The following is a 26,876-nucleotide window of genomic DNA, read 5'->3' on the forward strand; positions in this document are numbered from 1 at the left end:
CCTTATTTGAAACCAGTTGCCATATTTGAAGAGCAAGAGAATTCTATACATGAGGATTTGGATATTTGGGGAAAATGCATTTTTATGATCGCTAATAGTATTTTTTTTGTTTTAGAACTTTTTTTAGAACTATTTGCTCAGTTTGGAACTATGATCAAAGGGCTCTAAAACTGTGTGTACTCTTTGACCCAGCAAACCCACTACTTGGTCTATATCCCAATGAGATTTTATAAAAAAGGGAAAAAGACCTATTTGCATACAACTATTTATTGCAGCTCTTCATGGTGGCAAAGAATTGGAAATCAAGGTGTTATCTATCTATCAATTGGGGAATGACTGAACAAGTTGTAGTATATGATAATTATGGAATACTATTGTGCCATAAGAAATGACAAGCAGGATGACTTTTTAAAAAATCTGGAAAGCTTATATGAACTGATCCAAAATGTAGTGAGTAGAACCAGAACAATGTCATACACAGTGCAATTACTAATTCTTGATGAACAACTGAAAGATCCAGTTATTCTAAGCAATGCTGTGATCCAGGATAATCTCTGAGATACATTAGGAAAAATGCCATCTGCTTTCTGAAAAAGAGAACTGATTGAGTCTGAATGCAGATTGAAACATTAGTATATTTCACTTTTTTGGTTTGAGATCTCTTCCACAAAATGACTAATATGGAAAGATATTTTACATAATTGTACACGTAAAACCTATATTTGATTGCTTGCTCTCCCCCTCACCTCCAAGGGAAGAAAAAAAAAAGGGAGGGCGAGAAAAAGGGAGAGAATTTGGAACTCAAACCTTTTTAAAAATTAATGGTAAAAATTGTTTTTATATGTAATTGTGAAAAAATAAAATTATTTAAAAACTCTTCATATCCTTTGACCACTTGTACCTTGGAGAATATATTTTGGGCTGATATTTTTCTATTGTCTATATACTTAGAATATCAAACCAATATCAGTTTGCTAGAAAGAGCAACCCCTATCCCCATCCGCAAGTTAATTGCTTCCTTTTCTATGGAGGAATGAAATAGTATTTATTAAAAAGCACTTTTGTGCTTTTTGTGCCAGACTGTGCTAAGCCCTGGGAATACAAATTCAAAAAGAAAGCAATTCACTGTCCTCTGAGAGTTCTTAATTCAAATGGAGAAAAGAACCATACAAAAAGGAACTAAAAAAATGTGATGTTGATTTAAGCCTATTTCTGCCAAGTAGCTTTTTAGTTTTCCTAGTGATTCTTGTCAAATAGGTAGTTCTTTGCTAGTTAAATTTTGTTGGGGAATGGTGGAGTTAGAGGGATGGAAATGTTTGTTATCATGTAGGTTATGTGTTCTGTTTTATTTCCACTTTGTTTTTACCTAGTCTGTTCCATTGATCTACTTTTCTGTTTTTTAACCATTATCAATTGGTTTTGAATATTGCTAATTTTTGATAAATTGAGGTCTGGAACTAATAACTTTTTACATTATTTTCCTTGATAATCTATTGTTTTCACTTAATTTTATAATTTTACCTATATTTGTAAAATATCCTTTTTTAGTTGATTGTTATACTAAATCCATAAATTAACATGGATGTATTGTTATTTTCATATTACATTGACATTACTGATTAATAGGTCATTGAATATTCCTTCACTTATTATTTATTTCCTTAATTATGTTTGTAGATTGAGTGTACTTTGAGTCACCATTTATTTTCTAAGTAAATATGCCATCCAGAAATAAAGATCATTTTTTTCTTATTCTTTACTTGATTCTTCTTTTTCCTCTTAGTGATTTCACTACAGTTCTAAAACTACTACTTGTACTACAATTTCTAAGAATTTCTAGATCTATAACCCTACTTCTTGAAAGGAATGATGTAGCAAATTGTTTTCTATCCAAATATTATTCTTCTAAGTTGGTTCTTACTACTGGAAATATGTTTATAGTAATTATATGCCTAATGGCAGAAGCTATAATTCTAAGGAATTAGATCACAAATAGGTAATCCATGCTTCTGTGGTTTTTTGTTTTTTGGTCTCTCCTGTTTTTGCTTCCTACTTAGATATTTTTACTATACTTACTATATTTTTTCCCCCTTTTTTTAACTCACTAGTTTTTAGATGGGGAAAAATGAATTGGAAAGAGACTAAGTTTTAGATTGGTTTTGGTATGAGGAAAAAAATTCAAGGTGAGAGGTACAGAATTGTTTGTTTTTTTAAACTTATAGAAAGGGACATTTCCTTTTAGTTAAGCAGGAACAAAAGGATACTTTCCCCCTTAAGACCTTGTAGGATAAGTGGGTATGGCAATATTACTTTAGTTCTTTGAGCAGAGTGGACTCAATTTGACCAAGGCAGCATTGCTGCTGGATTGAGCATTGCTGCTGGATGAGTCCTTGACTTGGCTATTGCTAGACTGGCACCGTTGTTCTTTGGAATTTCAGTGCTAAGCTGGCTACAAAACCTGGCATAGGTTTGGACCCTGAGATTCCTAGCTCTGGAGACTTGTTACATTAACCTTTACCTAAAATTGAAGAGGACTCTTATAAAGGATTGTCCCCACTCAGCCTCAGCTGAAATGCCCAAATACTCCATACATAATTGTCTGTCTGTCTGTCTGTCTGTCTGTCTGTCTCTCACTCTCACTCACTCTCTCACCTTTCATCTTGGAGTCACTACTCTGTTTTGGCTCCAAGGCAGAAGAGTGGTAAGGGCTAGGCAATGGGGGTCAAGTGACTTGACCAGGGTCACACAGCTGGGAAGTGTCTGAAGGCAGATTGGAACCCGGGACCTCCCATTTCAAGGCCTGGTTCTCAATCCATGGAGCTACCCAGCTGCCCCACATAATTGTCTCATCCAGAACTGTCAACAAAGGAATCTAACCAGGAAATGAGATCTACCTAGAGTAAGCAGCTGAAAAGGACTGTTAGATTAGCATTTTTAATCAAGAAGGTAGGGAAAGGATCTACTCTGATTGGGGGGCAGATAGGTGACTTAGTTGATTGAGAGTCAGACCTAGAGATGAGAGGACCTGGGTTCAAATTTGATCTCAGGTACTTCCTAGCTGTGTGACCTTGGGGCAGTCACTTAAACTCTCACTGCCTAGTCCTTACTAGTCTTCTGCCTTGAAACTAATGCATAGTATTGATTCTAAGACCAAAGATAAGGATTTAAAAAGAAAAATCAGAGATTAGAATATATACACTAAGGACAAAAGAAGGGGCCTTTTAGCTTTTTCTGCAGGCTTCTCAGGGCAGTGAAAGAACAAGTTTTTTTCAGTTTGCACATAATGTCTTGCTATTGAAGAAAGGGGATAGAACTAGTTTTGTACAACATAAGAACTGTTTATGGGGAAAGTCAATTAATAACCACTTATTAAGCACTGATTGTGTGCCAGACACTGCCAAGCCCTGAGGATACACATAAAAAAACAAAGACAGATGTTGCCCAATAGGAGCTTACAAATCTGAGAAGGAAGACCACATACTAAGAAAAGTTGGTGGAGACAAGGTACCAAGATGGAGATGTTTGGATGGAGAGTTTCAAAGAAATCAAAAGCACTCCAAACCTTTGGTGGGAAATGGGGGGGAAAGCTGAGCTACATTTTAAAATGGAGGCCTTGGAGCCCATGGCCCTGGCCCTTCAGTCAAAGGATCCAATCAGAGAGGCAGAGATACTGAGATGTAAGTATTAGATTCAGTCTTACTACATAAGTTTCCTGGGGAAGCAAGGCCTGGTGAAAAGGTCCAGAGAAGTCCAAAAGCAGAATAGCTGGTGGGAAATGGGGAGAAAAAATCTAGTCCCTTCTTTAAATGGAGGCTCATGTGTTAATCAGATCCCTAGATGTATGCATTCTATCATGTAAATAATCATCCCAGTGTATTTCTTGAAAATAACTTAGAATTTAGGTAATGTTTGAAATCTTTTCTAGCTGACATTTTGTAAAAAGTGTTGGAGAACAGGAGTTACTTCCTTATTAATAAGACAGTCTAGGAATTTGCCTTTTATGAATTGGTTTAGGAAAGTAGACAAAATTACCCTCTACATGTTTAAATTCATGTTCATAATTCCATGGTTTAAGAAAGTAATTTATATAAAATAGATGTTCTCTCCTTAGGTAACACAATGATCATTTCTCTTCATTTTTGTTTCTTGGTTCAACCTTTTCTGCCCAAGCTCTTAATTAGCACTTCACAAGTAGATTACCACCACAGGTGAATATCTTTCCATTTATCTCTTCAATTTTAATTCATATATGCTGATGCTGCATTTCTCAGATATATCAGTTAGCTTACTATATTATGCCTCATTTTTACTGCCATATTAAATGTGAATTCTTTAGCTTAACATTCAGGACCTTTTCAGCCATCTTCATCTACTGCTATTTTCCTATATTCTTATCTTGATAGGCAAAGTATTGGCCCTTGCAGAATATCTTGGTAGGTTTTAAAATATATATATATTTTACCATTTTCAATCAGCAAACGTCTACCATCTTACCTCCTACTCCAACCTCCTCACACCCCTATCACCAACAAATTGAGTATGAAAGGAAAACAAAAACCTTTGTTACAAACTTGAAAGTATAGTCAAAGCAAAACAAATTTTCTTTTTGGCCATGTCCAAAAAAATAGCTATTTCTACATTTTGAGTCTTTCACCATTGTACCAGGAGGTAGGTAGCATGTTTAATCATCTTGAATCATACTTGGTTATTATGGTGATCAGAGGTCTTCATTCTTTGAACATTGTTTATCTTTACCATATTGTGTTTTGTAGAAATTGTTCTTCATGTTCTGTTCACTTCACTCTGCATGAGTTCATACAAGTCTTTACAGGTTCTGTTCCACTGAAACCATCCCCTTAATAACTCCTTACAGCATAATAACAATCCATCACATTTATATACCAAAAACTGTGCCATTTCTAGCTGATGAGTACTCTATTGTTTATCATTCTTTGTCACTTCAAAAAAAAGCTACAAATATTTTTGTACATATTTAAGTTTGTTTTGCTTAGAACTGATTCTTAAGACAGCTTAGTGGATCTGTTTGCTTCAGTTTCCTTTTCTGTAAAATGAGTTAAAGAAAATGGCAAACCACTCCAGTATCTTTGCCAGGAAAACCTCAGATGTGGTCATGAAGAGTGAACAAGCCTGAAAAATGATTGAACAACAAATTCTTTTATTAGTCTGCTTTCCTTTTAATTCCTTCTCCCCTTTCCCTGCTGTTTCCCTATTGAAATATTTCTTTACCCAACTATGTGTGTGTGTGTTAAGCATGCATACATACATATATATATATATATATATATATATATATATATATATATATATATATATATATATATATATATATATATATGCATTTTCCTTTGACCAGTTCAGTTGACAGTGATGTTCAAGTATTAGCTCCTCCTCTAATCCTCTTCCTTTTAGTATAGATTTCTACTTGCATATTCTGATTGTGATAATGTAAAATAATTTTCTTCATCTGTCCTTTAGGCTTTCCTTTTTCCTCAGAGTATTCCTCTTCCCCTACCTTTTAATTTTTTTTAAGATCTTAAGATATAACAGAACTGCTCCCAGACTCTCTTCCTAATTAGATTCTCTCTGTGATCACTGATAATGATAAGGTTTTGAGGGTAGGCACCTCAAATTTAGAATATTAACGGTTTATACTTATTTATAGTCCCTTGTGATTGTTTATGTTTACATTTTTCTAGACTAAAGTATTTATACGGTTAATATGCAGCTCTATTTCATCAGGAATGCTTAGGAAACCTTTATTTCAATACAAGTTCATTTTTTCCTCTCTGTAGAATCATATTTCAATTTTACTTTCATTTATAAAAAAGTTTTCAACTATTAAAATCTTCATCTCTTTAAGTAATTCTAGTTAACATGCCTCAGTTTTGTTTTTCTGAGGCTTTTGCTTGTAGTTGTTTTGGAGTCATTTTCATTTGGATTTATGTCTTAAGTGTTCCTATAATCATACCTAGTCTCTTCCCAGTCTACTTGCAGATTTTTATTAGGACTTGATCTATATTTCTGGAGGAAATGTCTAGGCTGGTCTTGTTGGTGTTTTATTCAAGTATTGCATATTGTTTTATTTCAGAATCTCTAGGTCTAGCTCAGGCTGGAGAATTTCAAGATTTCAGTGCTTTCAATGAGGTCTAGTTTAGGGCAAAATCTGATTTCTATCTTTCTAGTTTGACCTCTGCAAGTTCCTGACCTGGGATTGCTTATGAATTGCTGATGGACTCATTCATTCTTGTTATTCAGAAAGCTTTGTTTCTTTATGGTGAAAGGACTGTAGGTCCCCTTTGGCCTAGGATTCCTACCCTGTTATATCTTTGCAGGTTTGATACTGGGCTGGAATCTGGATATTGAGTGAAATCTCATTTTTCTTCAGCAATTTGAGCCAACCATCTACTACTGCTTACTTCTGGATTTGATCTTTACTGTATTTCTTGCCTAGGACTTGACACTTCTCATTCCAAAATCCAACCATCTCTACAGATCTTTTCTTCATTCTGTTCAGAATCTATGATGTGTAATTAAGTACTGAGCATCATAGCTTATTATATATATTGCTGTGCCCTACACAAAATTTACGCTCTTCTCTGCTTGGATTTGAGATTTCTTTTTGTCTTGATGTTTATAGCCTTTCCCTGTGATAGCTTGCTTCATCAGACTATTTTTGGCTATACCTTCACAGACCCCTCTATATGTATTCTTATGCTGACCTGAATGTCAAGACTCACTTTGATTCCTTGCACTCCCCAGCCACCAATCCCTTGAATTTCCCTTTCAGGGTTCATTCAATTTAGTATATTTTCTTAATCTGTTTGGAGAAGCAAAAGGAGAGAATGTGGCTCTGGATTTTCTTACCTTGAGCTATGTATAGGCCTACTATTTGATCTTTTAACCTCTTAACCTGACTTTTTCCTTTTCTATTCCTAGATACATTGGGTAGCCAATGTGGTGGGTGGAGCACTGGGTTTGGAGTCAGGAAGACTTAAGACCAAATCCAGTCTAAGATAATTAATAGATGTGTGGTTCCAGGCAAATCATTCAACCTCTCTCTGCCTCCGTTTCCTTAATGTAAGATGAAAATAAAGCATCTACTTCCAAGAGTTGTGAGGATGAAATGAGTTAATATTTGTAAAGTGCTGAGCATGTTGCCTAACATATATAGTAGGGCCTTAATAAATCCCCCCTTCCACCTTTCCCTCTCGTTCTCTACTTATAGAGTAATCATAATCTCTTTTGTAAGTGAATATTATTCTCTATATGTTAAAATAAATTTAAAATAGACTAAAAATAGACCAGGGCATATATAGTTTCCATTGAAACTTGCATGGATACAAATATTCATTAGAACTCTTCCTTTAGAGGGTAAAGAGCTGAACTTAGCAAGAAGTCAGATGAAGAAAGACATCTGATAAGATTCATAAACTTTTATAGTCATCTTGGATCTTAAAGATTACCTAGTCCAAAAGTCATTTTATAGATAAACTACTGAAATAGCCAAACCTTTGGGTAATGGGAGAACCAAGACTGATTTTTCTTGATTCATAAATGCTTTAGATTAGTAAAGTTAAGAAGTGTCTTATATGTATGTTCATATTATACTAGATGCTAGAGGAAATACCAAGATTATTAAAATGTGGTTCTGCCTTAAGAAATTTATTATTTAGTTTAAATTATACATATGGGTAGGAAGGATGAGTTACCCATAAATTACTATAAATTAAAGCAGTTATGATAAAACAAATGAGAGGTACAAATTAAGAGCAATGCAGGGAAAGGACTAGGATTGTATTGGTAAATTTATGGCATGTGTGCTGGAGCATACTGGAAGGGGCTGCTCCCTTTCCCCTTGCCACACATGCCCCTCTGCCCAGCAGCCCAATGAGAATATTTCCTCCCTCTCAGGGGACTCTCATAAGGTGTGAGGTTGCAATTTGGGCACTTGGTCTCTAAGGTCTCTCCAAGGTTAGCCATCACTGGTCTAGAGGATAATGAGATATTGAATTTAGATTGAAATGGGACCTTAGAGATCATTTAGTCCAAAGTCTTCTTCCTCTTAATTTCTTGGGGTTTTTTGTTTGTTTTTTTAGCTAGGTGATTTAATTGATAGAGTGCTGGGCCTGGAGTCAGATATGACTTATTAATTGTGTGACTGGCCAAGTCATTTTGCTCAGTTCCTTCAGCTATACAATGGAGATAATAATAGCACCAAATTCCCAGTGTTATTGTGAGGATCAAATGATATGACATTTTAAAGTACTTAGTACAGTGCCCTGGCACATAGCAAGTACTATATAAATGTTAGTTATTATTATTATTTCTACTATTATGACTATAACAGAGATGACTCAACTATAAAAAGACAATTACTACTACTACTATAACAGAGGGATTTGCAAAAATACTTTTGGGCATTGACATTCTTCCCTCCCACCCCCGTTTTTGTTTGTTTCTCTTTAGGATATATACTTAGTAGTGATATTACTGAGTTAAAGACTATGACACAGTTTAGTGAAATTTTGGTGCTAATTTCAGGTTGCTTTCTACAGTGGATGGATAAAATCACAGCTCTACTAACAGTATATGAATGTGCTTCCAGCATTTGTCATTTTATGTTTTTGCCAATTTTCCTAATGGGATGGTTTTGATCAAAGTAGGGTTTCACAGTTATTTTAATTTGCATTTGACATCAGTATGCATTACTTGTATACAGATTGTCATTGTTACTTGTTTGTTTTTCTTCCAGATTGGTCTTCAACTTCAATATGTGTATTCTCTTCTCATTCCCACTTCTAATATAGGAACACATTTTGCTTGTATCTGTTTCCTTATTGAATCCCCCCTTCTTCTTCTTGTTGGCCTGTTGAGTTTTATGTAGCTCATAGTGATGTTTGTTTGCTTGTGTGTGAATGTAATTATGTTACATTTCTCTTTGTCCAGTACAGAGGAAAGTGAGATTTAATGGATACTCATTTAGTCCATTATTTTCTTGATGTTTGAATACTATTTGTCTTATGAATCTGCATTATGTAAGATAGTGTTACTTTTGGGTATCACTTCCTTTCCTTCCCACTATAATTCCCTAGTCCTCTCCTTTCTGTCTTAAGACCATCTACACATTTTGAACAAAGCCACCCCAGGTCTATTCATTTCCCTGTATGTAACCAGTCTGTCTCTACATAGTCTTTTCCAGTTCAACAAGTGTGTGCCTTTCAATATTTCTCTTTTTGTTTCAATTTCAGTGTCCACTTAGTTAAATTTTTAAAAAATTGGATGTTTATAAATTCTCTTACATTAACGATTTTCTCTTTGTAGAATTTTGCTTAGTTATTTTGGGTAGGCTAATTTTTGGCATCTCCCTCCCATTTTTTAGAATATTCCCAGTTTACCTCTCCTTTTAAGTGACAACTGCCAGATTTTGTGGGATCTTGACTGTGATGTGTACTTAAATTCTTTTTTTTTTGCTGCTTTCAGTATTTTAAAATAATAACAAAATACCAACAATAATAGTAGTAGTAGTAATAATAATAATAGTTAACATTTACATTGCACCCACTACATGCCAGACACTGTGCTAAGCAATATTTTCATTTTTGATATAACTCAGGGAGATAACTGCTATTATTTTCCCCATTTTTGTAGATGAAGAAACCAAGGTGAATGAATTAGAGACTTGCCCAGGGTCACAGAGCTTCTAGGCTTTGGATTTTTGCTATGACATTCCTGAGAATTTTCATTTTGGAGTTTTATTTCAGGGGGTGACTAGTAAATTCTAGATCTGGAAAGTTCTCATTTATAATTTTGAAATATGGTATTGTGAAGATTCGATTTGGCTCTCCCTTGATTGTAACATGAAGGTACTTAGCTCTTCCCTGATAGTGAAGATTTAAATTGTAACACATGTCTATTTTTAGATTTTAATTCCCATAAGTGTAAACACCCTACTTAAAAGTTAAATATGGAGACCTGCCTATTTTTAGATTCAATCACAAAAAGTGCAAACACAGTACTTAAAAGTTAAGTAATCTGCCTGTTTAGATCTAATCACCAAAAGTGCAAATATACCCCGTAAACATGAAGTGGGAGGTCTGTGACCCATGTGTGCTATAGTGGGCAACAAATCAGAATAGACTACCTTCTGGGCAGTCCTAGAGCAGAGTGTCAGCTATAATTGGTAGACGTGGAATTAGGGGAAGTGACACAAGAGAAAATATCTTTAAAAGTAGAGTTTGACTTGGAACTGGGATTTCTGGAAGCGCAGTTCAACTTCACTTCTGGTGGAGTGCAATTCTTCATGCTTTTGAGTTGAGACTGGTGAAGAGGGGCAGAAGGATCTGCTGTTAGACTGACATAGTGAGTGAAAAGCTGGCTCTAAACTGCTGGATTTTTCTAAAGAGACTTCCCCAGGTCCTGGGCTACAAGGGCAGAGGCCTATCCAATTGAGGACTAAACTCCCCTGCCTGGTTTTTCAGCCAGGGGCTGGAGATAAATTACTTAGTGCTTAGGCTTATCTTACCTTATCCTCTCTTTGATTTCTTGTTTCACTCTTTCTACATTTTGTAAATAAATTGTAAATAAAATCTCTTTGGAATTAATTAAATTCCTGGTGACCAAACTCTTAAATAATCCAGTCCAGTCCTTTAAAAATTAACCTATTTTCCCCCTTACAGTATTCAAACTTTTTTCTTATGATTTTCAAGTAGTCTTATACAATTCTTAGATTAACTCTCCTTAACTTATATTTTTAGATCAATGATTCTTAAAAAATTTATATTTCATTATCATGCAAAACACTTCCATATTGGTTCTTGTTGTAAGAGCACACATACCAAACAAAAACTCCAAAATAAAACCATAAATACTCTGATTTGAAAGATAATATGCTTTGATCCACATCTGACTCCAACAGTTCTTTCTCTGGAGGTGGATAGCATTCTTTACCATAAGTCCTTCAGAATTGTCTCTGATCATTGCATTGCTGTGAGAGTAGCCACGTTTTCACAGATAATCATGATACAATATTACTGTTAACTGTGTACAGTTTTTTTTTCTGGTTCTATTGTTTCACTCTGCATTAGTTCCTGAAGATCTTTCCAGCTTTTTCTGAAATCATCTTGCTTATTTTTTATAGCACAATAGTATTCCATCAATATGTACCACAATTTGTTCAACCATTCTCCAGATGATTCCTCAATTTCCAGTTCTTTGCCACTACAAAAACAGTTGCTATAAATATTTTTATTCAAATAGGCCCTTTCCCCTTTTTTATTATCTCTTTGGGTTACAGACCAAGTGGTGGTATTACAGGATCAAAGGGTGTGTACAGTTTTATAGACCTTTGGGCATAGCTCCAAAATGCCCTCCAGAATGGTTAGATCAATTCACAACTCCACCTGTGATGCATTAGTGTCCCACTTTTGCCCCATCCCTTCCAACATTTATCACTTTATTGTCATATTGGCCAATGTGATAGGTGTGAGGGGGTTAGGTCAATGATTTTTGATAATTTATTACTTGACATTTTATTCCCAGTCTTTTGATTTGGTTTTATTATATTTTTGTTTCATTAAGTTATTGTTTTTTGTTTGACATTAATTTCTTTGGGCATTCATTCTTTGGTAGTTTCTTACTTTAGAACTGTCTTGGTTTAATTTCTTCCAGCTACTCTTGTTCTCCTTGTGACCAGTATGTTTTTTCTCTGTACTTGAACTTCTTTGGGATTTACTACTTTTTAAATTTATTAGTCCAAGGTTTTTCTTCATTGTTTTGAGCATTTTCTTTGATTTGCTTGTATTATTCATCTTATTGCCTAGGTTTGGAGCTTGTACTTGAGTCAAACTCTGTTTTCTCTTACTTGTACATGGTATGGACAGTTGCTGCTTGGTCTTGAGTGTGATATTTAAGGCTTTGTCCCACAGTTTTCACATGATGAAATCAAAACTATCAATAAGCACATGAAAAAGTGTTCTAAATGCCTCCTGATTAGAGAAATGCAAATTAAAACAACTCTGAGGTACCACCTTGCCCCTAGCAGACTGGCCAATATGGCAGCAAAAGAAAGTGATAAATATTGGAGGGAATGTGGCAAAATTGGGACATTAATACACTGTTGGGGGAGTTGTGAATTGGTCCAGCCATTCTGGATGACAATTTGGAACTATGTGCAAAGGATTTTAAAAGAATGCCTACCATTTGCCCAGCCATACCACTGCTAGGTTTGTACCCCAAAGAGATAATAAGAAAAAATGTACAGAAGTATTTATAGCCATGCTCATTGTGGCAGCAAAAAATTGGAAAATGAGGGAGTGCCCATCGATTGGGAAATGGCTGAACAAATTGTGGTATCTGTTGGTGGTGGAATACTGTTGTGCTAAAAGGAATAATATGTGAACTGGAATGACTTCTAGGAATTGATGCAGAGCAAAAAGAGCAGAATCAGGAGAACATTGTACACAGAGACTGATACATTATGGCACAATTGAATGTAATGGACTTTCCTATTAGCAGCAATGTAATGACCCAGGACAGTTCAGAGGAACTTGTGAGAAAGAATGCCTTCCACATCCAGAGAAAGAATTGTGGAAATGGAAATGCATTAGAAAAATATGTGATCGATCACATAATGTGATAGGGATATATGATAGAGGCTTTGATGTTAAAGGATCACACCACTGCAGATAACGAATAACATGGAAATAGGTTTTGAACAATGATATATGTATTAGCCCAGTGGAACTGTTTGTTGGATTGGGGGGTGCAGAGAGTGGTGGAGGTCGGGGGGGGGGGTGGGATCATGAATCATATAACCATGGGAAAATATTCTAAATTTAAAAAAAAATTTAAAGATTTTGCCCTACTTTGCACCCTGGGCATTTCTTCAGTTGTTGTAGGGTTCCTATACTTCTGGCTCTGGAATTGGTTTCTGATTTCCATTGTAGCTCCAGAAGAGCTCAACCTGTATGATTGCTCTGCCTGTGGGACTGCTGTACCTATGCAAGTAGGCAAGCTTTATACTTGTCAGCCTTCTACCTATCCTGACTTCCATCTATTAAGATCTCTGCAGAATTCTGGCAGTTTTTGATGTCTGAGTCTTTTCTACCCCATCCTCACCCTCACCCTTTCTCCCCTCTTCTTTACTGAGAAATTGCAGTGGGATTTGTGCCTACTCTATATTCTCACCTTTACATCTAAAAAGGATATTAACTAGCTGAGTGGCATCACGATATAGTGGATGAAGAACTGACAAGTTATGAATATCTAAATTTAAACCTCATTTGATATATATGTATTACCTATTTGACAAAGTCTAGGCAAGTCCCTTTACTTGTCAGTTCCCCAGGCATCTTTCCAAGACTTAAAGGTATTGATCTGCTTTGGTGGAAGAAATTCCTAAGAAAAAACTCCCCAACAATTTTGTTGTTCATTTTTTTTCACTTGTGTATGACTCTTTGTTAACCCTATTTGGGATTTTCTTGGCAAAGGCATTGGAATGATTTGCTATTTCCTACTCCAGCTTGTTTTACAAATGAAGAACTGAAGCAAACAGGGTTAAATGACTTGCCTGGGGTCACATCAGAGCTGTCCAAAAGATGAAAAGGGTTAAAGTGGATACTAGAAACAAAGCCTTGATGTTCACCAGTTTTTGGAATTCTTGTTGGATATAGATGATCTCCAGATATTCTGTAACATTATGGAGACATTTTGAGATGCAGATTGCTTGTTTTATTGCTTTCTATGCAAAATTGGTCATATATACAGTCAGAAATTTGGGCTGGATTTTGTATACTGAAAAATGTTTGGAATAATTGAAATGGTAGGAGGGAGGGAAAGAGGGAAGAGTTTTACTCAGATGCTTAAGGCATGTACAGGGGGGAGAAGCTACAGAAGCCCATTTTATAAGTTGATTAACTTAAAGGCAGCAAAAAGATACCTAGAAAGAAGGGAAATAAAAAAAATATTTGTTGGACTTAGAAGTGAAAACCAGAATCTTAATGGGGAAGCAGTTATCTTTGCAAGTGTCATAAAAAATGTAAGGCTATTAAGTTAAAACATGATCTATTTTATTTATGGCACTTTTGCTTCAGTATCTTAAAAGCAAATGTGGGTATATTCCAAAAAATGTATATAAGGTTTTGAAAAGTAATTGTAGTTTCTCCCATTTTTATGTTTAAAATGAAATATTTTTCTTGCTTTACTGTTGTACGGTTGAGTAATTATTTTATTCTTTTTTAAGATTATAAGATATCATTTTGGATATAATAAGTTTTAGTGAAAATGATTTCTATTCTAGGTCCATTTTGAGAAAAAAATGTGACTCATGGGCAAAGTTAGTACTTATTCTTGAAGAATCGTTGCTCTGTTTTTGTTTCAGTTTTTAATATTGTTTTAAAAGTTGTAGAAACATTTCATTAAAAGTGGCAATAGAATATCTATGCTCCTGATTTTTTTAGTAGTTGAGTACTTGCCTTCCTTTAAAATTATAGAGTAGATGAATTAGTGACTAGATTCTTAGTTTTATCGTAAAAAGGATTTTTGAAAAGATTTTAAACTAGAAAAAGGATCTGTATTATTTATGGTAAAGAGAAAAAGAAATTTCAAAATTTATTTTATATAAGACTTCACTCATTTTAATTTATATTTTTCAAGGGAAATGAAATAAAAACAATTAACTAGAGATACCCTTTCTGTGTAAGATATAGTTACTATGAAGGACTGAATTATTTTCATAGATTAGCAGTCTCCTCCCTTCTCCTGGTGTGTAACCTTAAAACTACTTGAATACAATTTCATTATTGTTTTCTAGCTGTACTGGAATATTATTTGTTTGAAGGAAGTGACAGTTTCATTTTATGATTAATTATTGTCTTTCTCTTGTCTTTTTCTCCTCACTTTTCATAGTTCAGAGATATAGTGATAAATGTTTAAAGCTAGTTCAGAAAGAACATAAAGCCATTCAATTTTAGAAAAGTATTTGAGTAGTTTTCATTGCCTTATTATCATTTCATGCTTTTTAATATATGCTTAACTAGAGATTATGCAAATAGATAGCTTTATAAATGTGTAGAAACTAGAATAAAAATGATGAAAAAATTTTTATATTCTATTGAGTAATTTGCAATAGCATGCATTTTGTTGGCCTGTAAAATATTAACTTATCATATCATTCCTGACCTTGTGATAAGTAGCAAATAGAAGCTTATTTTTTTAACTTGGGATTTTGTGGCATGCAGCCGTTATATTAATGGATATTGGAACTGAGAAGTGATATCCAGATTATTTTATGAGAGAGAATTAACTTAATAGTTCACTAGAAAATATATATTAACAGTTTTTGTGAACTATGCTCACAAAACTAACTTAATTATTTCACTTTAAAGAATAAGTTATTCTTAGGACCCAATGGGAATTTAATGTACAATTATCTTTGGGTAATTGTAGGGAATATTTTTATAAATATTATTTTTTAGAAGGAACAGTAAATGCAATTTATGGACTTTACCTGTGAAAAGTCTGAATTATCACAAAAATATTTAAATCAAAATACTAAATTACCTCTCTGTCTCTTTGTCAACCCGTCCTATACATCAAGAAGTGCATTTTCTTGTTCTCTGTGGTTTTAGCTCAGATGCTCCCTTAAGATCAAATTCAATTTTTCCTTCCAATGAATTTTAATGTGTGGCTTTAACCAATCGAAACTCAAATAGTTCTAATTTGAAAAGATTTCGGACTGGTTATCAGATAAATAGAAGTGGTCAGTCAATGAATCAGTATCCTTAGAGTCAGGATTCCAAAACCTGAGTGCTAATTCTGCCTCAGACACTTGTTAGCTTTGTGACCCTGGGCTAGTCACTTAAAATTTCCCAGCATCAGTTCCCTCATCTGTAAAATGGGAATATTAATAATATTAAACTCATGATATTGTTATATGAATCAAATGAGATGAGACATGTAAATTCTTTGCAAACTTTATATATAAAAGCTGTTAACTACTATTAATTCTGCTCTACTTAGTCCATTTTGTTCCCTCCAACTACAAGTTCCCTCCAGTAAAGGGGCTTTAGAGCTTGGAGAGGATATAGGACAGTGATTTTACTCCTGGTCTACATTCTAAGCCAATGATGGTGAACCTTTTAGAGATACAGTGCCAGGCCCCACCCCCCTCCAAAGCTTCCCAAGTCCGTTCCCCCACCTCCATTTCACCCCAGATTGGGGAGGGAGGAAGTGCTCCCATGGGGCTGCTGGGGAGGGGAGTGGGTGATGAGAGGTGTGTGTGGAGAGGGGAAGGAGAGTGGCCCAAACTCTCTGCTCCATTCCAGCTATGTGCCACATTGTGAGCTATACTCCCCTCAAACCTAGCTCCTCACCAGCCTCATTACAGGAATCACCTTCACCATAGACTCAGCACACAGCTGTCTGGAACTTAACCTCATGCAGCATATGAGTTGCTCCCCTCCCCCCCAGCACCTTACCCTAGACTGGGTAGGGAGGAAGCACTCCCATTGGGCTACAGGCAGAGGAGTGGGTGAAGTGAGGAATGTCTTCAGACCCATGGAGAGGGAACGGGGAACATCTCCGACTTCAGTCCATCTGACTTTCTAGTAAGGAACTCTGGTGGGCAATTACAGGCATACCCACAAAAGGTTCTTTGTGTCCTTTTTTGCATGTGTTTCATAGGTTCACCATCACTGCCCTAAGCTTATTCATTTTGTCACTACAGTCTCTCAGAGGTCTTATCCAACCCCTCACCCACCTTGTTAGAATCTATTACTGTCCCAGAACAAAGCTTCTTCCTCGGTGATTCCCCTATCCTTAGTAGAAGAGCAGGACAGGGACAATACAGACCCCAGACCCTGTTCAGTGTCCTCTGCCATCAGAAGACCTAGCTGCAGCCGCCTTTTTTCCACTTTCTCTCTTGTATTTCCCCACCACACTTAGAGGAGCAGATGGGATTGACAAAGGCCCTTCAACCTTGATGACAAACATTCCTTCCTGACTGTGAGCATTGTTGTTATCCTCTTCTACCTGTATTGGCTAACAAATTCCCAGCAATTAATACTCTTATTTTCTGGATATTACTTAATCAACTAGTAACAAATTATTCTTAGCCTCTGTCTACCTTTCTCTCAATCAGTGCTACCTTACTCGTCTCACAAACTTTGTTTATATCTTCCACTATGTTCTCTGGAGTTCCATTCTGTAGTGATCAAATTTCCCCACATTTTTCTCCCATTCCTTCCATCTACTTGTCCTCACTGAGGTCTGTGACCCCATAGCACTTCAGGCCATCCTCTTTCACTTAGGCTGTACTTTGATTTTTTCCTATTCTATTCTACCTTCCCCATCCCCCAATACATTGGGCCTGAAGGATTTATGGAAACACTTGCTTTTTGTATTGCTGTGTTCTGATTCCTTTTGCTCTTTGCCTCCATCTCTTAGCAATGTGTCCTTTGAAATTCACTCATTATCTTTTTGAATCATGGTTCCTGTTATGTGCTATATGGTACTAGCTTCTAATCCATTCTCCTCCATTAGGCAATTAATCAAACTAGATCTTCCTCTCTTCCACAATTCATGGTCTTGTGCTAGAGAGTTCCAGTATCCATATAGATCTTCCTCCAAATTGCTTAGTTTCCCGTTCCAATATCTCATCAAATCCCAAGGATGTTTGCATAGTCCACAAGTTATTCCAGTAAGGGATATCTATCTATCTATCTATCTATCTATCTATCTATCTATCTATCTATCTATCTATCTATCTATCTGTCTCTCTATTCTCTATCTCTCTGTCTGTCTGATTATCTAATCCTATCTTATCTAGCTTTATATAAGGAAGAGATGAGATCTTGTTCCAGATATTAAATTCAGAGTCATGAATCAGCATAATGGAAATATTATATATAAGGAACAGCTTACAGACCAATTTGCTTAGAACAGTTTGTAGGTAAAGGTAACATTAAATACATTTGGAAAGGCTAGGTGGGAGCCAACTTTATGGTATGCCTTAAATGTTAGGTCGAAAAATTTGTATTTTATCATAGAGGTAGTACAGAGAAATTTAGGGTTGGATGTTTTTGTTGTTATTGTTTTGTTTTATTTTGTTTTAAAGAATTAGTATCAGTTTTGCAGTTGGAGAATTGATTGGATAGAAAGACTATTATATGGGTGGGTTAAAGAAGGGTTCAAACTAGCTATAAATATAAAATAAAAGTTTATTTATCTAAAGGGAGAAAGGAATGGAAGGGAATCAGGGAATAACTTCTAACACACCCCAGATATTAAAATCCTATACTTATAATTATACTAAACTAATTAATTCAAGTTAAGGAAGGATTGGTAGAGGCAAGGTCTAAGGGGGCCCAAAGAAATCTCACAACACAGGGGTCCTTTCTTTGATCCAAACAGCAGATCCCAGTAGGATGTCACTAGCAACAGCAGAATCCACTTCTCTGTATCTGTATCGGCAGCAGTAAATCCAAGCAGAATATCAGGACAGCCAAAAAGAAAGAACCAGTGGCTTTTCAGGGTCCACCCCAGAAATACCAAACAGTTACCCTCTGGGTATCTTGACAGCTAGAGCCAAAGCAGCTTCTCTCTCTCATCCAGAGTCCACCAACTGCCAGTCTCTGTGTTTAGTCCCAGTTTCTGGAGAGCTCTGTGTGGAATGTTAGTTTGTAGCATCTTTTGCATTCAGCTTTCCCTGATTAAATCCTTTACTACACTGTTAGGACTAATTAGACTTTAATGCTGGTGGTACTCTTTCCCCAAATGGAAATCTTTGGAGGGGATTGAAACAAACTCTAGGAAGAGCATAAGTCATTTGATCAAATGTGAATCCTTTATGTTAACTAACTTGATAAATAACTACATTTTGAAAGAAGTCAGGATACTTCTAAGTCCATCCTGAGTTTCAAAAGTCCAATCCTACATAGGATCTAGAGCTGGAAAGGATCTCAGAAGCCAACACATCTCACTGTAATTTTACAGATGAGGAAAATGAGATCCAGGTGACTTGCCCAAGGGCATTCAAGGGAATATCAGGCAGAATTCAAACCTAGGCTTTCTAACTCCAAAACCAGTACTTCTCCCACTGAACCAGGCTATCTACCAACCAACCAGTTGTCTTAGATGCTTATTAAGCACATAATGCCTAAAACAGAATAACAGTACCCTTTTTCCATACTTGACTGTTTTTCTTATAGGTATTAACATCTTGCACATCTAGTTGCCTAGGTTTCCAATCAGAGGTTAGTTTTTATAGATTCTCCTATTAAAGTGTTTCTTATCTATTCCCTTTCCTTTCACCCAACTTTCATCATCAGTACTATCGTAGCAGCCTCCTTCCTAATTGGCCTTCGGGTTTCTGGTTTCTTAAGTTTATTACATTCTATATAGGTACCTATATAAATGCATATGTCTATGTGTACGTAGTAGCGGCTAGGGCAGTGATGGCAAACCTTTTAAAGACTTGAGAGCCCAAATTGCAACCCTTATGCCTCATGTGACCACCCCCCCCCACACACACACCTTGGGGGTGGTGGTGGATGATGTGAGAAATGTCATCAGGCATGCATAGAGAAGGGGAAGGGAGCAGCCTGAGGTTCAGCAACATGTAGCTAGAGGATCATTAATGGAATACATCTGACCATTTTTTCCCTTCCACACGTATCTTTAGTTGTTTCCTATTGCATCCAGTATAAAATACAAATTTTTTCAGCTTGATATTTAAAGAGTCATAATATAGCTTTAAATCTTCCCTTGAAATCTTTTTTACAGCTATTCAATCAAAATATTTATTAAACTTCTCCTTTGTACAAAGGAATTGTGTAAGTTCTGGGACTATAGAAACAAAAACAAAATAATCCCTGCCCTCAAGAAATTTGCCTTCTATTGGGGTGGGGGGCAGTATGACATAGGCTGGCACATAAGAAAAGTGCCAGACTGAAGAGTGTGTGAAATTGATCACCTCTACGGGGAAGGGTTGGAATCTTGAGGAGGAGGAGACTGGCTGGTAGAGGAGTTGGTCTCTCAGTTGGGAGAGGCTGAAGAGAGAAGGTGGATTAAGACTTTCTCCTGAGGGTTACCTACTTTTTCCTTCTTGAGACTGGAAATATTTCCCCCCACATTTCTCAATTGAAGGGACTTTACCTCAGCTCCTGTTGCCCAAAGGTGAGTCAACCTGACTTTCTCTCGGGGGCTCAGGCTGCCAAGGCCTGAGTTCCCCAAAACTCGAGAAGGGAGGGGAAAGGGTTTAGATAGAGACTGGGACCCCCTTTTCCCACTATCCTTTCTCATTATTTCCCTGCCCATTATTCTTTTGTATTGCCTGATTGAGTTGGCATTAATAGTTCCTCAAGCTGTGAACAAGTGTGAGTGAACAGATCAAGGGGAGACCCTTTGGTCTCGAGTGTATGTGGGGGAACAAGAGGGAATCTGGGAGAGCAGCCTTAGCTAAGGAGGGAAGGCAGAAGGGGGGAAATCTTCAAACCCCCTCTCCTCTCTCCAAGCCAACCCTAAACATCAGCTGCCTCCCTTGAACCATGCTTTGAGAAGGGATGTTTTCCACTCTTTTCAACTCTTTTCTCTTTCTCTAATACAAATTAACCTCCCTTCAAATACAGCAGATATGATAATTTCACAGGGTAAGGGCCCACAGCAGCTAGGGGAATAGAAAGGGCTTCATGTAAAAGTTACTGCTTTAGTAGAATGTTGAAGGAAAGAGGGAATTCTTAGAGTTGTCAGTGAAGAGTGCATACCAGGCATTCAGTGGAATAGAAATACTTTCTATAAGAGGAATGGTAGTTTGAATGGTGGTAGAGTATAGGAAAGGGAGAAATTTAAAATAGGGTAGAAAAATAATTGGGACCAAATTGTGAAAGGATTTAAAAGCTAATATCTTTGATTTTAGAGGATTAGAGTATAGGTATCCCTATGCCATTACGACTTTCCCTATCTTGGTTTTGAAATATTGTGGGTCAAGATAAGAAATTAAATGGAAATTTTGGAGAAATTTTACTGAAGCTATGCTTAGAGCAGACAACATAGAAAAGGGGTAGAAACTTTATAGCCTATGACCAATATTTAACACAAATTTTATAATAAGGTACTGGAAACACTCCATAAAAGTAAAGGGGAAAAAATTGAGACCACTACTCTAGTATGAAGGGTGGACCAAAAAATTATACACAGATTTTCAGATCATGGGGGCACCTCACTCCTAAGCTACCTGATGTGGAAGGGATATCGGTATAATATTTAGGTTGCTTACTTCAATACTTATTGTGCCACCACGTGTAACTGTTAATGCTTGCTCCTTTCTCAGGTAATTAGGTATATATTTTATTGTTTACATATCAGATCATCCTAGGATCTGTTTTTATCTTTGTATTCTAGGCAGGTAGTAAAATGTTTTGCACATAGTAGTTAAGTGCTTTTTGTGTCAGCAAACAACTGGAAACAAAGCAGATGCCCTTTGATTGGGAAATAGCTAAAGGAATTATGGTTCAGGAATGTAATTAGAAAATTTCTATTTGTAAGAAATGCCAAATATGATAACTAAATTGAAGAAATATGGAAAAACATAATGGATTTTAATGCAAAGCTAGGCAAGCAGAGCCAAGAAAACAACATACATTTATTTACAACAAGGTAATTGGAAAGAAAAACCATAAACCATTCTTAAAAAAAAAGATCAAAAGAAAATGTAACAAAGCTAGGGAGATAGGAGAAGACATTCCCACCCTATTTGGCAATAGATTTTTTTCAATATATTGATGTTTGGTTGTCTTTTTCTCTAATAACATTATTTTTCATATTGAGTGATTCTGGGAGGGGAAAGGATGTTGGGGAAATTTTTGATAGTAAAAACAAAAGACAAAAGTAAAATGTTATTTAAAAGTAATAGTAAGTAGTAAGTAAAAAAAATCCCAGTTTGGGATTTTTAATTTGAAATAGTGCATGCCAGAAAAAAAGTGCTGTAATTCAAATAAATATTTTTTTGTAACTGAGTTTTAGTGAGTTGATTTGATTTTAATAATTCTTTGAAACTTGGAGTAAAGTAATAATTTTCTTCTTAGTGTATACTACCAGCTGGACCATATCTTCTCCAGGTGGAAAATAAATATAACCCTTACTATAAACTATAGGGGAGTTCCTGCCATTTGGGTATATGCAGAATCAAAATTTAATTTTGGCTTTGGCACTTGTTGACTTTTGAATGACAAGAGTTACTGGAATACCTCAGAGATGAGGGAGTGAATTACAGGCATGAGAAGGGTCAGCCAGTGAAAATGCATGGAGTTGGCAGATGGAAGTGACTGCTAGGAATAACAGCAAGGTCAGTGTCACTGGAACATAGAGTATGTGAAAGGACATGAATGAGGTTTAAGAAGAAACAAAATAAGAGACCAGATTATAAAAAGCCTAACAGATGACTTTATTTTTTATTCCAAAGGTAATGGGTGGAGGGGGCTACCAGAGTTTAATGATGATATGAATAGACCTTCACTTTTTAAGGAAGATCACTTTGATAGCTGAGTGGATGATGGAACGGGGGTGAAACTTGAAGCAAGCAAACTGCCAGCAGGCTATTGCAGTAGCTCAGATATGAGGTGGTAAGACCAGTCTATATGAAGATGGGACAGTAGAGCAGAAAAAGTAGGGTTTTATACATGAGAGATGTTGCAAAAGTAGAATTTTGATAGGACTCAGTAACAGATTGAACATAAAGGGTGAGAGTCAAAGATGAGATCTGTGATATGAGCCTGGGTTAATGGGAAGATGGCAGTGCCCTGAAAAGAGGGAAATTAGGAAGACAGAAGAGTTTGGGGGAAAGGAGTCTGAGTTCAGTTTTGGACATGCTGTATTTAAGAAGTCTACCAGACATGCAGTTTGAGATGTTCAATAGGCAATTGAGCATTTTAAGAGTAGAGATCAAAAGGTTAGGGCTGAATAAATAGATTTGTTTGAACCTATCATGTTACAGAAGGACCACATTTCTTCCCCTGTAAGAAATGTTAGCAGTAAATTATCCTACATTTTTCATTTTCTCCAATAAATTTTTCCTTTCTAAGTTTCCCTGGTTTTTTACTATGATATTTCAGGAGGTAATTGGTTTATTATTTTCATCTTTACTTTGCTGTCTGGTCCTCATAGATCTGGGAAGTTTTCATCTATAATTTCTTAAAATTGAGTGTTGGGGGGGGGTCAGTGAGGTGAAAAATATATGAAACTCAAGTTTTGGTTTCCAGAAATAAAAATTTTATTCATTTATTTAACTTTTTGTCTATGGTTACGTTTGCATTAAAAAGTTGAGTGGTTGTATATGTGACTTCAGCAATGTACTTAATATAACTCAAAAATGTCACATAATCTACTATCCAACTTTGTAAGTTGTGAATTTTTCTTCAAACTGTTTCTTGAGTAAGAAATAGATCCAAAACAAACTTGAAATTCAGGTTATGCTTATATATAAATCACATTGAAACTCTGTCTTTTTGAAACACGTTATAGCAGAACTGTGATTGTACCAATATAATGTCCTTGATTTTTACCTCTTGGCCCACAAAGCCTAAAATATGTACTCTCTGGTCCTTCACAGAAAAAAAATTTGCTCATTTCTGGGATAGAACATTGAGCCAATTCTACTGGGATAAACTTTATACAGATAAATAAACTGAAAAATTTTTATTTATGCAGATACACAGAGCTAGAGTAGCATTTTACCTGGAAAAGATCTGGGAGTTTTGATGGATTGTATGACCACTATGGGGCTGACAATGTGCCATGATAGATAAGAAACTTTATTTAATATTTTGATTTTTTTATTTAAGTATTTTTCCATGGTTACATGATTCATGCATGTTCTTTTCCTCCCAGAGCTGACAAGCAGTTCCACTGGGTTATACATGTATTATAAGTGCTTATTTCCATATTATTCATTGTTATAATAATATTTTTTTTAAATAACCAAAACCACACATCCAATACCCATATAAACAAGTGAAAAATCAAATGGTTGCCTTCTATGTTTCTAATCCCACAGTTCTTTCTCATAAGTCCCTCAAGATTGTCGTGGATGAGTGATGGGGCAACTTTTTGAGCTTGGTGTGCCAAAATTCGCCAAAAAACTGAGCATAACTCAGGTGGTGTCACTTTGAGAAAAAAAAAACCCTCTAATTTTGTGATATTTATAATTTAAATAACCAAAATGAATAATTATAATAAATAGCTGTATTTAATAAACCAAAAACTAATTATTTAACTTACTTGCTTAGTGACTTCTTTGTTCATCTGTCAATCGGTTTCTTTTGTTGGTCTTGATATTATTTAACTTGTGTGGGGTGCTATGAACTAAGATAAGTGAGGGGGAGGGGGCATTCTTTAACCTGCCTATTAGTGACTTTTTTGTTGCTGAATTTCATTGGCTAAATCTTCAATTGAAGTTTGGTGTTTTATACACTTCAAGTCCAAGCAAGCACTACTAACTTCATCTGTCATTCTGTTTCTTTTGTTGGTTTAGATATTATTTAATGCCGAGAATAAGTTCTCACAAAAGTACACAAAGGGAAAATTGTGAATAAAGCCATTGCTATATTTTTCAGGGTGCTAGAAGTGTCTGGTAATCAGTTCCAGGCACTCCTCATTTGCACTCTTCTACTGGCCAGGCCCAGCCTGCCCATAGCTTGGGCGCACAGCTCCCCAGGCAACTCCTGGGCCCTGAGGTGCTCTGAGCCTGCATGTGGCTGCATGTCATCGAAAATGCCAGCACTGACATGTACATCATAGGTTTGCCATCAAGGTCCTGGATCATTGCGTTGCTATCAGTAGCAAAGTCAATTACATATGATCATCCCATAATGTTTCGGCCTCTGTGTATAATGTTCTCCTGGTTCTGCTCATTTCACTCCGCATCAGTTCGTAGAGGTTTTTCCAGCTGGTATGAAAATCATACATTTTTTCGTTCCTTATTGCACAGTAGTATTCCATCACCATCATATACCACAATTTATTCAGTCATTCTCCAATTTTTGCCACTACAAAAAAACACGGCTATGAATATTTTTGTACAAACATTTTTCATTATTATCTCTTTGGGATATCATCAACCAAGTAGTGGTATTGCTTGATCAAAGGACATACATTCTTTTAAAGCCCTTTGCACATCATTCCAAATTGCCTTCCAGAATGGTTAGATCAATTCACAACTCCACAAGCAGTGTATTAGTGTCCCAATTTTGCCACATCTCCTCCAGCATTTATTATTTTCCTTTAAGTCATATTTAAGCCAATCTGCTAGGTGGGAGGTTGTACCTCAGAGTTGTTTTGATTTGCGTTTTTCTAACCAGGAGGGATTTAGAATGCTTTTTCATGTGCTTATTGATAGTTTTAATTTCTTCATGTGAAAACTGCTTATTCATGACCCTTGACCATTTATCAATTGGGGAATGGCTTCATTTTTTTTGTAAATTTGACTTAGTTCCTTATACATTTAGGAAATTAAACCACTGTCAAGAGAGTTTTGTTATAAACATTTTCCCCCAGTTTGTTGCTTTCCTTCTAATTTTGGTTGCATTGGTTTTGTTTATACAAAACTTTTTAATTTGATGTAATCGAAGTCATTCATTTTACATTTTGTAATGTTCTCTCTTGCTTGGTCTTAGATTCTTTCTTTCCCATAGATTTGACAGGTATACTATTCTATGTTTACCTAATTTATTTATGATTTCACTTTTTATATTTAAGTCATTTACCCATTTTGAATTTATTTTGGTATAGGGTGTGAGATGTTGATCTAAACCTGATTTGTCTCCCATACTGGTTTCTAATTTTCCCAGATGTTTTTGTCAAATAGTTCTTATTCCAAAAGCTGAGATCTTTAGGTTCATCAAACATTAGCTTGCTCTGACGTCTATTCCACTGATTCACCCTTCTATCTCTAAGCCAGTCTCTTTAGTCATATTGTTTTGATGGTTACTGCTTTATAGTACAATTTAAGATCTGGTGCTGTTAGGCCCCCATCCTTCACTTTTTTTTTCATTAGTTCCTTTGATAGTCTTGAATTCTTTTGTTCTTCCAGATGAACTTTGCTGTAATTTTTTCTAATTCAATAAAAAAGTTTCTTGGTCATTTGATAGGTATGGCCCTGAATATATCATATAATTCCTGAGTTTGACTTGGCAGATAGATTCCCAAATATTTTATTTTGTCTAAAGTGATTTTATATGGAGTTTTTATTGGAAATATATAGAAATGCTGATGATTTATGTGGGTTTATTTTGTATCCTGCAACTTCGCTAAAATTATTAATTATTTCTACTAGCTTTTTGTAGATCTTTTTAGAATTCTTCAAGTATATCATTATATCATCTGCAAAGAGTGATAGTTTAGTTTCCTCATTGCCTACTTTAATCCCATCAATTTCTTATTCTTCTCTTAACTTTTACCACTAGCATTTCCAAAACAATATTAAATAATAGTGGTGATACTGGGCATCCTTGCTTCATTCCTGATCTTATTGGGAACGCCTCTAACTTATTCCCATTGCATATGATACTTGCTGACAGTTTTAAATAAATACTGTTTTATTATTTTGAGGAAAGGCACTCTATTCCTATACTTTATAGTGTTTATAATAGAAATGGGTATTGGATTTTGTCAAAGCCTTTTTCTGTATCTATTGAAATAATCATGTTATTTCTGTTGGTTTGGCTATTAATATGGTCATTTATGCTGATGGTTTTCCTAGTAGTCAATCAGCCTTGCATTTATGCTACAAATCCCATCTGTTCATAATGAATAATCCTTGAGATGGCTTCCTGTAGTCTTGCTAGAATTTTATTTAAGATTTTTGC

General features: G+C 35.7%; 1 protein-coding gene and 1 long non-coding RNA gene across 13 annotated transcripts in view; one reads left to right on the forward strand and one right to left on the reverse strand.

Annotated features, from left to right (window-relative positions):
- Positions 1 to 26,876, forward strand: part of CD2AP (CD2 associated protein) — a 192,871-nt gene that overhangs the window by 48,271 nt on the left and 117,724 nt on the right. The gene's annotated exons all lie outside the window — the stretch shown is intronic.
- The window catches only part of LOC130457389 (uncharacterized), a 35,335-nt gene continuing 13,795 nt past the window's right edge, over positions 5,337 to 26,876 (reverse strand). Inside the window, exon 3 of the long non-coding RNA XR_008916564.1 lies at positions 5,337 to 25,058. This is a non-coding gene — a long non-coding RNA (uncharacterized LOC130457389). The remainder of the gene's footprint in view (positions 25,059 to 26,876) is intronic.

This window comes from Monodelphis domestica, chromosome 2, assembly GCF_027887165.1.
Source record: "Monodelphis domestica isolate mMonDom1 chromosome 2, mMonDom1.pri, whole genome shotgun sequence".
Classification (NCBI taxonomy): domain Eukaryota; kingdom Metazoa; phylum Chordata; class Mammalia; order Didelphimorphia; family Didelphidae; genus Monodelphis; species Monodelphis domestica.